Source organism: Psittacula echo, assembly GCF_963264785.1.
Source record: "Psittacula echo genome assembly, chromosome: 1".
Taxonomy (NCBI): Eukaryota; Metazoa; Chordata; class Aves; order Psittaciformes; family Psittacidae; genus Psittacula; species Psittacula echo.
The window spans coordinates 91,504,543-91,517,191 of record NC_137735.1 but is presented as its reverse complement, the minus strand read 5'-3'; positions in this window follow the sequence as shown (position 1 = coordinate 91,517,191).

The following is a 12,649-nucleotide window of genomic DNA, read 5'->3' as shown; positions in this document are numbered from 1 at the left end:
AACAATGTACTTCATCATAATATATACATGTCTGGGTTGGTTTTTTTTTTCACTTTATCTCTTTTTTAAAGCATTACATGGAAAAAAAATACTAATGAACTGAGCTATTATGTTATGTCTTTTGTTCTGTGTAATATTTTAATGCCATTTCCTCACATAAGGATGAAGTGATTGTATTTTTAGAGACAGCAGCACTAAATTCCAGTGTCACATCCTCCTCAACTGTAGAGGAATTTTGATCACTATTAGAGTTTTGTATCCCTGACTCATCTCTAAGCATCTCAAGTATGACAAAGTGTAACAGAATGAGTGTATTACTTTAGCAAATTGTTGTATTTAATAACGTATGTAAGGTTTCAAAATTCATCAAGTTTATAGCAACTGTTGCCTTCCCACAGAACATAAATCAGGTTGCACATTTCCATATGGCTGAACAAGTATTTAAATTATTCAAGCCTTTTCCATAATTCTTTAGTCAAACTTTTGTTGATAGGATATGCTATGCCATACACTTTAAACAAATGAATAAACAAAAAAAGCCAATCCACACTACATTAATTCATTACTGTAGGTTAATAAACACTTTTAAATTTAAGGGAAAAAAGCAAAGCAGAAAAACTGGACACGAAGAGTGAAACACTGTGAACTGTGAAATTCCTGCCCATTTAACTGACATCTATTAAGACCAATGAACAACCATTGACTATGGTTTCCAGTAACTTGCAGCTCTGGCTTTAAACTAAGTGGTAGTTTGTTTGGTGTGAGGCCTGTAAAAAGAAGTATTTAAAAATATTTCTTGTTTGTCCTCTTTTAAGTATTTGTGACATTTACTGCTATTCTCTAGAAATACGCTGCTTGGGTTATCAGCTCTTTCAGGCTTCCAGCTCCTGAAGACAAATATGCATTTCTTTCTTGCCCCTTCAGAAGTGAACCAAGATAAAATCAGATTGAAGATTAAGAGGTGTTGTTAAAATGTCTCAGTGTGAATTAGTTTCTGTTGATTACATCTGTTGAGTCTTGTTCTTGCAAGACAAGCTGATGAGAACTCAAATAATGTGGAGTAATAAACATGGAGGTTTGTTTCCCACCTGCTTACGATAGCATAACAGTATAGCTTCCACATCTCATGTTCTACGTCTGGTCTAAATGGTTTGCACAGTGCAAGTTTATTTAGTACAAAGCAATTAGGGCCATGCCTGACCTGATCACGATTGCCTTTCCAAAGCAGAAAAACCACCTAGGATACATCGTAGTTCAGCTAGCCAACAGCAAAACAAAGAGCCAACAACAAAACAAAGAGCCAACAACAAAACAAAACAAACAGCCAACAACAAGATGCCAGTAATCTTCCCAGTTATTTGTGCCCTTGTATCCTTCAGTTGCTGAGAAGAATAATCAAAAAGGTGGGCAGGATTAAATTTGAACATCACTTGTTCTGCTGCTGACATCTGAACCCTCATGTGTGGGCTGAGGAAAGAAAGAGAAATAGCTCCTAGCAGTTGGTGGTGGGACAGTTGCAAAGGGTACTTCTTCTTGGTTTACGTCGCTACTTCATTTTTCCTGTGCAGAGCTGCAGAGAAGTGTGGAGCACTTTGCAGAATTGGCCTCTTAATGACTCATCCTCTGAATGTGTGGGAGGTATGGTGGTTTCTTAATATTTTTGTTCCTCTGCATCTTTTCATCTCAAAAGCTTACTGATCAACTGACAAATGTTTCAGTATTATGGACTGGAGTCTCTGCAGTAGATAATGCATTCATTTATGCCACTTGGGCCTGTACCCATCAAACTGAAGAGCTAAGATCTAAGGCCATGCCTTTGTCTTGGATTAGCAGACTCTTGTCTGTTGTATTCCCAAGGACCCACAGATCTAGAAAGAGCATGACAGGACTCTATATTCTGTCCTGGCCAAATTCTACTTAAGGAACTGATTTTCTGCTCATCAAAATTCCTCTATGCTGAGCAGAATTTCTTAAGCCTTTGTTAATAAAAGCACATGTCATTTCATGGAGAAGTAAGTATATCTGCTCTTTCAGAGCTTGCAATCTATGGATGTTTCTGTTAGGAGGAGGAACACAAAAGAAACCCTATATGCCAGCTGCCAGCTGTGCATTTGATGGCATCCTTGGAGAATATTTAGGCACTCAAATGATGGTTCAGTGTGAGAACTGAGAATAGAACACAAGGAGCCATCGAATGGGAGAATTATTTTTAAGTAATATAGTTTGTTTTTGTCAAAATATCTTGAATTACCATTTGTAAAGAAACATTTAAATGTTTGGGCTGTAATACCAGTTCCTTTGCAGTTGTCACTCTTTCTCCAGCCAGAGCTGTTGAGCCAGTGGAAATAATTTAGCAAAGACGGTGGATTCAGGATTTACAATCTCAGACTCTCCAATTCGAGATCCCTTGACAGCCCTGAAATATTATGCTTGAATTCATGTAACTTGGACAACTGAATCTTGAAGAATTCTGGAGTATCAAAGCATAGGATTGAAACTACAGTTTGTGATTAGCTGAAAAACAATCCAATTATATTGTTGGATTGCAAATTTTTGTCTAGTAGTACAAACTATTTCACCTTGAAGACAACTGATTATTTGCTTACACTGATGAGGCAATGCATTTATTTTGCTTTCTTCTTAATGTAGAACCTGAAGCTTAAGGACTCAACTTCTCAGTATCTGGGTAGTCCAGACAAAGATACTGCTCATCTTGTTTGTACCATCCACATCACAGTGTAGCTCAGAGGAAGTGACATAGCTTTAAATGTCTGTGTCACTTGGGGGTTAAATCTGTCACTAAGAGGGTTACAGAAGAGCTGGTAAAGCCCAGTTTAAGCCCAGTTATGACTTTATTCACTAAAAGTGAAATCCTTTTATAGCAAAGAGTCTACACAAGACTGAAGCTGCAGAAAAAAACTAAAGGTGAAATTTGTCTCTAACGAACACAAAGGCAAAGTACTAATTTACTTCATTTCATCCTGCATGTCTAACAGAGGAGTCTGCTGTGTTGGACTATAGTTGAAATGGCATCACTAGCATATTGTTCCTTGTCACCCACACAAGTCTAGTGATTCTCAATAATCATGCTTCCCAAGCAGTCAGTGAGTCACTGCTGATCTGTTTTCTGCAAAGTAGACCTCTGTTTGGTTCCCATGGTGATCAGAAGTGACAGTTATTACAGACTGCTACTACAGTAGTTGCGCCTACCCACTAAAAGAAGTTCTTATCTGGTTATAGTTGCTGATTGTAGTTCCTTCAAGTTTTGCAGTTCACCGTCATCACTTCCTATTGACAGCAATTTGAACACTCCAGGTGAATTGGCTTTGTGAAGAACATGCTGGAAGAGGGCAATTTGTGGAGTATTTTTGTTTTGCGATGTATTTAGAAAGAGACCAAGAAAATAATGGCTCTGTAAACTTTCCATAGAGCAATAGTGTGCCATTATTGCAGGAAATCTTTTGAGGCTGGGCTAAATAATTCAACCCTTGTTTTAACAACAAACGTGCACAGAATTTGCATTTAATTTTGCTTGATCTGGCAATTTTTACTGTAACCCTAGGGTTTTCAAACATAGGAGTATTTCCCAGACAGCAAAAACCTGCTTGTAGGTGCTTAGAACATCTGTCACCGACGTTGTGGAACTTCTGTTTCCTGGACACTTGCGTGGTCATTATTGAAATACCCATAGCTGAAGACAGAACACTACTTGTGAAACAGATCATTCCATAAGGTGCAGTTAAACTCTCATTAGCTTAACTGTATTGAGGAAAGAATTAGAAAGATACCATGGAATGGAGGGATGGAGCCTGGATAAAAGGAACTTCATGTGCCAGAAAGGAGGAAGTATGTAGGAGAATGAAGATTAAAATATTATGCAGTGAAGACAGATACAGAAGGAGGTTAGGAACAGAAAATGACATAAAAAAGGAAATAGTTTAATTAAATATCTGCTCCATTTCCCTGTGATTCTAATCTCTTGAAAGCAGAGCAAAAAGTAGATACAGCCAAATTGTTTTAAGACTGAAGAGAAATGGGGATAGGCTTATTGGTTCATTCCAAACCTCAGATATCTGAGATTACAAACCTTTTGGGAAGTAGTTTATCTCATTTTCATTTGCTTAATGTCCAGTGTAATGAGCCCATTGAACCTTATATGACTTTTTTGGGTGTTACCAGGATATATGAATATGCTGCCTTCTCTTTCAACTGTGTGTTGGTGTTCCCTTTGTTTATGTCTCTCTGTGCAGACTGAAATGTTTAATGACTTTGGAAGTTTGCATCGTGCTTGAAAAACAATTTAGTAGACAAAAAATATACAAGATGTATAAATACTTAACAGGCATAGTACAAGGAAAGATACTGGAACGTGTGAAAAGGAAGCAAGAGCTTAATCTGAAAAACAGGGTAGAGTTAGAAATAGAACTTTGGTTTAGCTACGCCATGTGCTTTATATTTCTCATATAACTAGTGAATCCTGGTGCGAGTGCTCAGTTTGGATCACAGGACCCTTATCAATATTCTGGGAATTAGCAGTCCACTCACAGAGTTTTGTTTTTGGTCGTTGGTTCTTGTGTTATAGAAGATGGCAGTAATGTGAAATAATAAATTCCACCCTTAGCCTTCCTTGACCACTTTTACTTTTTGTGTTGGCCAGACCTCAGTGTTGTCTGTGGGATGGCTTCAGCTCCATAAAACCTGAGCTTATTGGCTTCATACTGTGAGGCTGTGATTCAGTGACATGTTAATTTGTGGCAGGTCATGTTCAATAAGTGTTTTATGGGGGATACCAGACCGTAGGAAAATGTAAGCCGGTTTATTGGTGTTAGGAAGGTGTTCAGGCTTTGGAGAGAGTCCACATTGCGTCACTACCAAACTCCACTGGACAGAATGCAAACATAACACCATGTGCATAAATAAATAAAAGTAGGGAGGTAATGCACACCTTTCAGCTTGTATCTAATACCATATTTATGGTTATATATTACTGGACACTGACTGTAACTTTGAGCTGTGAATATTTTCCTACAGCTAGGTTTGTATTCCCCAGATGATACTGTTGTAAGGAAAAAATCTTGGAAGGATTCCCACTACCTGGTTTGTCCATAGCAGCCTTACATACTTTTGGGAAAACAGCCAACAGATTTTCTTTCAAATTAAAATATTTAATTAGATCTTAATGTTTAAATAGTATCAACTTGAGCAAATTCCAAGTATCTGGTTATTATAACAACATACTTCATCTTTGAAATATCTCAAGGATGCCTACTTCTTTTTCCTCTTCCAAATTGTGGATTACTTTAATAAATAAATGATTAAATTCTTTTACCGTTCTATCAAAGGCACTGCTTTGGATCATCAGATAAAAACAAAACCATTTTTGGCAGGGAATTAATTTGTAATAAGAAAACTGTGCCAGCCAGGGGAGATGGAGCTTCTATAAATTCAAAATTCTTTCTAATAGAATAAATAATAGTTAGAGAACTTACATAGCACTGTTAAAGAGTCTTTGTTCAAGACATCATTGCTTGTATAAGCATTGCTTTTTGAGAAACCCAGGATTTCCAGTGAAAAGAACTCTGAAAATCACTGCTTGGAAAATGATTTTTGATTTCTGATAATAATTTGCCAAGAGCAGCATTATATTTTTCCTTTTGAATGTCAAGAGGAAGCCAAATCCTCATCTGAACCAGTGAGGAAAACAATCAATCTCTTCTTGCCTGCAAACAATTGCGGACAATTCCCATTCAAAGGTATAAGAAAAAAGATAGATAGTATTGACTAGCTCTATCATAGGGACATATATATTTGTGCACTTGAAATTAGTCCCAGTCTTTAACAAATTAGGCTAGATTAGACTAGGATTCATGTTTCCTTCTTTCAGGTATTTTCATTAAAACATTATATTATTTCTTCATTTTTTTGCTGTTGGCTGAAATAATCCCTGGCAAAAATATTTCTTCTATATTTGTTGTAAGAATGTGTAATTCATTATAACTTTCACAACTGCTTGCACTATTTCCTGTTTTTGTCTTGAATACACCCTCTGGCATCAAAGTCATCTTGGTTTTTCCCAAAAGGCTAGGCTCTCACCTTTGCTCAGGTGAGCATTCCAAGTAGGTGCCATTGATGAACATTTTATCCTGAACATTTCAGTACTCAGCTGTTTTTAAAACTTCATTTGAAAACACGTATAATGTTGCATGATTGTTCGCTGCAAGGAGCATTTATTGCACATATTACCATATCATCTTGGATTTGGATTGGCATGGTTTCAGGAGTCTTTCATTCCTCAGTGAAAGGTCTTGAAACCTTGTCCTTCTTCTGCCAGCTTTATATGCTGAGCACAATGTCATATGGTGTGGAGTATCTCTTTGGTCAGCTAGGGTCAGGCGTGCCCACTGTGTCCTCTCCCAAGTTCTTGTGCACCCCCAGCCTGCTCAGTGGTGGGGTGTTGTGAGAAGCAGAAAAGGCCTTGATCTGTGTAAGCACTGCCCAGCAGTAACTAAAACATCCCTATGCTATCAACACTGTTTCCAGCACAAATCCCAGACATAACCCCACGCTAGCTACTGTGAAGAAAATTAACTCTTATCTCAGCTGAACCCAGCACACTCTTTCAGATATGTCTGTGGACAAGCAGCCTTGTGCTACAAAGTTGGATGGCACAAAGTTGTGGCAAAGTGTCTCCATCGCGTTCCAGTTTGAGCAATGATGTGCAAAACAAGAGTAAACATTACTCCAAATTAGTTTGAGAGATGACTGCACCATTGCACTCTCTTTGGAGCAGCTTGAAATAATGACAAAAGGAGCAAGATACTATGGAATCAGGTCCTGTGGTGCAATATCTTAGATGTCTGTATTAGCCATTTCAAATTATAGCAATATCCCTTGTACTGTCATTGTGATTGGCACGAAGTAGTCGCAGTCTTGTAATAATTTCACCTGCATGCCTCTGTAGATAGCAAAGGAAATTACTCCCAGTTGACAGTGGCTGACCATTTTACCCACAGGATTTCTTGCCTAGGCCATGGGGTCTGACTGATGTGAACAGAGGATAGCTCATCATCATCTGAAGAGTCCCACTTTGCAAGCTGCTGGTTTTGCCGTGTGGCTCTTCATGGTGTCTACCAGTGTAAATAGTCAAAGTGGTTTGAAGAACCAGCTGGTTGACTGGTGGGGCAGAAGGACACCTCCATGATACATTCCTGCTGTTGATCCCACTGTCTTTTAGGTGGTCTGGGTGAGATATGGTGGCTTCACATCCGCTGAAGGACCAACTATGTATTATCATTGATCCTTCCCAGGCCAGTTGTACCATGCCACGCTCACCCAGTGACAACACATCAATATAAACAACACTGCTGTGCTGGAGGGGCTCGGCTAGCTGAAGTCTTAAATAGTGCTGGGGTTTGTTTTTCTGCTTCCCTTGCTCTCTTAGCAGCAAAGCCCAAGTGACTGCACGGAGTTTCCTTTTATGTGCCTCCTGAGCAAGCCTGATGTTCTGATCTGTGCTAGTGACAATCAAATTAATCACTGTCCCATCAACAGCTGCATGCTGGGCTCTCCTGGCAGTCTCACAGGGGCAGGCTGTAGCCTGGGATGTCAGAATAAATCCCCGTCCAAAGTAGGTCAGCAAACCGTGCCTGGCCTCAAGAAACAGCTTTGATCAGAGACAGCAAATTTCTCGCTATTGCTGGCAATCATTTCCTTCAAATGTCTTTCGTGGGAAAGAATCCTGCAGACCCAGATGGCAACGCCGGTTCTCTGAAGCCTGAACCCTCTGGCAGAACTTAACAGAAAAGATGATCTGAAGAGAGAGAATCCCAAAGGATTGTTAAAAACCCCCTAAGAATGTGTAAGGAATCCTTCATAAGGAGGCTTGATATACCTCTGCTGCTGTTACTTCTGTAGCAGTCTACTTATTGCTCCTTACAAGCTGCAAATGTCTCAAGCTTTGATTTCATAGTATCTATACATATGATTTTAGCAGTTAAAAATTTACCTTTTTAGAATTTAGAATTTTAGAATACTTATTTCAGATTTGGAAAACAGTTACTCTACAGCCATTATCCTGATTTCCAGGAAATGGCCTGAATTAATAAATCAATCACTTCAAAGCTGGTGGTTATTTATTTTTCATTCTAGGGTTTAGTTGTAACAGATGCACTGAAGTGCTGGTATTAAAATGAAGAGCTATCTCATTTTACAAAATATTTAGCAATAAGAGTGCTAACAGTATGACTTGTCACTTTGCCACTGCTTATGACGAAGTTATAGTTTATAGACATAACTTAAAAATCAAATTCTTTCAAATAACTTTGCTTCTTATGGAGCTTTTAGGTCAAGTCTGGAGGATAATAGAGTCTGTATAAATGTTGACTCTGGGCTACTTCAGATTGTCCTCTAAGCCATAAAAATATGTCTCTGAGCTTTTTTCTAAAATGAAATCCATGCTGTTGTCCAATTTCAAGATGATTCATTGTAGTTCTGTTCTAGCCTCTCTACAGATGCTCCTATTATTCCATAATGAAAAAAGACAACCCACCATTTCTATGTGCTCTGTAAAGTCCTAAAAGCAAGATAGATTAAAATAAATGTTTGCATCCTGCTGTGTTTTTGTGACCTCCAATGCACTTTGGGCACTACTAAACTATAAATAAAATCAAAAGGTTCACTCTCTCATGCTCAAAACCCTAAACTAATTGAACATTGAAAAAAAAAAAGAGAATGCTCAAATTAAGCTTCTGGACACATTTGTATTACAACACATTTTTTGGCAATGTGATCAAATACTATTTTTTCACATGACACATGCTGAAATTGACCAACCAAATTAAGCTCTCGTGAGACCTCACTTGGAGTATTGTGTGCAGTTCTGGTGTCCTCAACATAAAAAGGACATGGAACTGTTGGAACAAGTCCAGAGGAGGGCCACGAGGATGATCAGGGGACTGGAGCACCTCCCGTATGAAGATAGGCTGAGAATGTTGGGTCTGTTCAGCCTGGAGAAGAGAAGGCTGCGTGGAGACCTCATAGCAGCCTTCCAGTATCTGAAGGGGGTCTACAAGGATGCTGAGGAGGGACTCTTCATCAGGGACTGTAGTGAGAGGACAAGGGGTAACGGGTTCAAACTGAAACAGGTAAGTTTAGATTGGATATAAGGAAGAAATTCTTTACTGTGAGGGTGGTGAGGCACTGCAATGGGTTGCCCAGGGAAGCTGTGAATGCTCCATCCCTGGCGGTGTTCAAGGCCAGGTTGGACAGGGCCTTGGGTGACATGGTTTAGTGTGGGGTGTCCCTGCCCATGGCATGGGGGTTGGAACTAGATGATCTCAAGGTCCTTTCCAACCCTAACTATTCTATGATTCTATGATTCTATGATTCTATGAAAAAGTGTATTTTCCCTTGAAATTTTGTGCATATGCATTTATTCATTTTATTATTGTTTTACTGTTGCTTTGGGCCAATTTGATGCCTGGGAATATGCTTTCTTTTGCTGCCTGTGCAAGTTCAACAATAAAAATGTATTCTTTTCTCTCTTTCTCTTATTTTTGAAGAACTGAAAGCTGGTTCTTGGTTACCCAAAGATGGTCTTTCCACTGAGGGCAGCATCTACTAAGGTTTGTAAGACGCTGTCTAAAATTCAGAACAAAAATATCTGCTTGATGAATCTCAAATTATTTTGTTTTGCCTTTACTGCAATTTACTTGGAACTCAAGAGTTTTCATCATGCTGCTGAATGGGTTAAAATAAACTGAAAACAAACAAGGAGGCTGGTACCCTTACTGCTTCATGAAAACTGGTGTAGGTACATCAAGGGATGAGAGGCATCTGATAAGAAAACCCAACACCTGCCTTTGGATGAACAGTCTTTCTTTGGGACCGTGATGTGAAAATATGAAGTTTTCCTAATGTTCCAGATGACAAGCCTGTAAAAACAGTTCATCACTCACTTATTGTGTCTGTGTCTTTTGATTTTGTTTGTGCTGTTATTACTTAAAGCTAGCTACCTGTGGAAGAAAGCTGAAATTACACAACTGCTATTATTCAGCAGGTTCTGTGTTTGCCTGACTGGTTTTGATTTTTGTTTATCTGAATTCAGAGCTAAAAATAGACACGAGGGGCTGGGAATCAGAAACTCCAGCTTTCCTTATGCCACATGCTTATTAGTCTTGGCTGAATCACTTAGGTGGAATCCTTCAAAACCAGTTTTTTAGACTGGAACGCTCAAGAAAAGGGCTGTTGTTCTAATGATGTCGGTACTCCATCTCCAGGGAAAGCCAAGAAGAGTTTGCAGTGGCAAAGCATGTTTCTGAGGCTCCTGGGTGATACAATGAGGAGCCTGCATGTTGCCAGCAGGCAGTCTATCAAGGGGCTGGATCTCCCTCTCTGCCCTCTTCCTCCTTCCTGCCGCCTGCACAAGAGTTTCTCTGCCCTAGAAACGCAGCCCCAATGTCTTTTACACCAGCTGGAGAATAAGGTTTTTCACCTTTGATGTGTTTGATGAAGGTGAAGGAAGAGTGTCAGAGATGAGCAGAAAAGCAAGAGCGTGTTATTGATGTTGATGAATTGCTGGTTGTCGAAATGCTGCTCCCTGCACTTCTTCAGTGGAAATTACTCTTTTCTAGATGGAGAAACAATCAGTAGCTTCACTCCACTACAAATGCTGAAAAACATCACTCATGTTAGCAAACCAGCTTTTTGTTGTGTCTTTTTTTATTCTTTTTAAAAGCCTCTTTTAAAAGCCTCAGCTTTTTGTTGTGTCTTTTTTTATTCTTTTTAAAAGCCTCCAGTAATAACTTGGAAATGAGATTTTATATATATATATATATTTAAATAGCAAAACCAAATAATTCCTGATTTCATTCGCTGTTCAAACACAGCAGTATGGATCCTCTTGTGAATTCCCCTGTCACATTCACAGCTGTGTTGGGAGCAGCAGGCCCAACTCACGGCTCTGGGGATGCAGAAGTGCTGAGTTGTGGTCAGTGCTTTTTTTGGCTTGGAGGGGGGTGTCTGTTGTCTGTGTTTCTTTTCATTTGACACCATTAATTTTAATGGTGCTCAATCTCTGGGTTGAAGAGCCCTCAGTGCACTTGTACAGAAAGCCCTGGCAGCAACACACTTGCATGTTTTTTTCTGGGCTTTTAGCAAAAAGCCAAACACTACAAGGACTCAGAGACAGTTTTTCACACATGGTGATCTGATTGAATAAACAGCCATATTTTATCTTGCTTTAGAGTGTCATTTTTCCCTCATATCGGACGTACTTCCCAGTGATATCTGTGTTTGAGCACATCAGTTCTTTCTGACTGTAAGGGCAAATGTTAAACTTGATGCTGCTCCCAAACTGGACAGCTCAGGGGAGGTCCAGCCTGAGAAAAAAACTCCAGTGTCACTGCTGCAAGGCAATCATCAGCTCTTGCTTGTCCTGGGGACCTGAAGAGGCTTGACGAGGTGGTATTGGGGCTGGGCTTTCCCCAGCACCAGGAGCAGTCCTCTCCCCAGTGCCTTACCTCCTCGATTGCATGCAGCTGCAGCCTTGGGCAGGAGAAGCCCTTGCACCGAGGTGGCAAATATATCCCAGCATGTTCCCACACTGTGTTACAGGATACACTGGACTCCAGCAGGGGACCATGAGCTGCTGGACACCAGCCGAGCAGTGGGAGCCAAGATGTTTTTATGAAGTCGCCATAGTGACCAGACCTGGTGATGCCATCACTGCCTGGAAAGATTTCCTTTCCTGAGGCACTTTGAAGGGGAGGATCTTGTGGCATTCCCCAGAGACTGGAGAGTTTGGGTCAGCAGGTGGCACAGCATGAAGATGGGAGAGATGCTTTCCTGAGGAGCTCCAGTGAGAAAGCTGGTGTGGTGTGGGTAAAAAGCACCAGATGAGGAGCCAGTGAGCACACGGAGGTAGAAGGGTGTCAAACAAACACCAGAGAGCGTCAAGTCTGAAAGCATGTGGCTAAGTTCATGCTCTGTGAAGGAAAATGAAGGGCATGCTATAGTAATCCGAGCTAATAAAAGGGGAGCAGAGACCTGCAGCAGGGTATCAGGGGCAGATGCAAAGGAAGGGACATGGGACAGACATTGCAGGTATATGGAGCAGGGGATTTCAGGGCTGACAGCTTGACTGAGGATGCAGTGGCAGTGTGGCTTTCTAGCCAGGGAAAGGGGAACCACACACAGGGAAGTGGGGGCTTTGTGCTGCACAACCCATCCCTGCACAGGTACTGGCTGTAGGCAGGTTTCAGAGGCAGTGAAAGCAGAGGTGAGGGTAAGAGCAAGAGTCACAGGACTCTTTCTGTAAAGACACGGGCATCTTATCTTTTCCTGGACTTGGCCTGTGTGGTACCTCACCCAGGGAATGGCTGGGAAATATGGGAAACACTCAGGTCTGCAGGGGTGTCTTCTGAAACCAACAATTAGGGAAAACCGAAGAGCTTTGCTGGGCTTGTAGAAATTGGGAAAGACCTGAAGTACTTGAAAGAGAAACATCTTTTTCAGCAAGCAACTGACTATAATCACATAACTGCAAATAATTGTGGGCACCTGTAAAGTTGACTTTCTGCCTGGTGAAAACTCCTTTTGAGTTCTCCTGCGGAGCATGCAGCGATTGGAAGGTGATTGTACCTGTACGTGT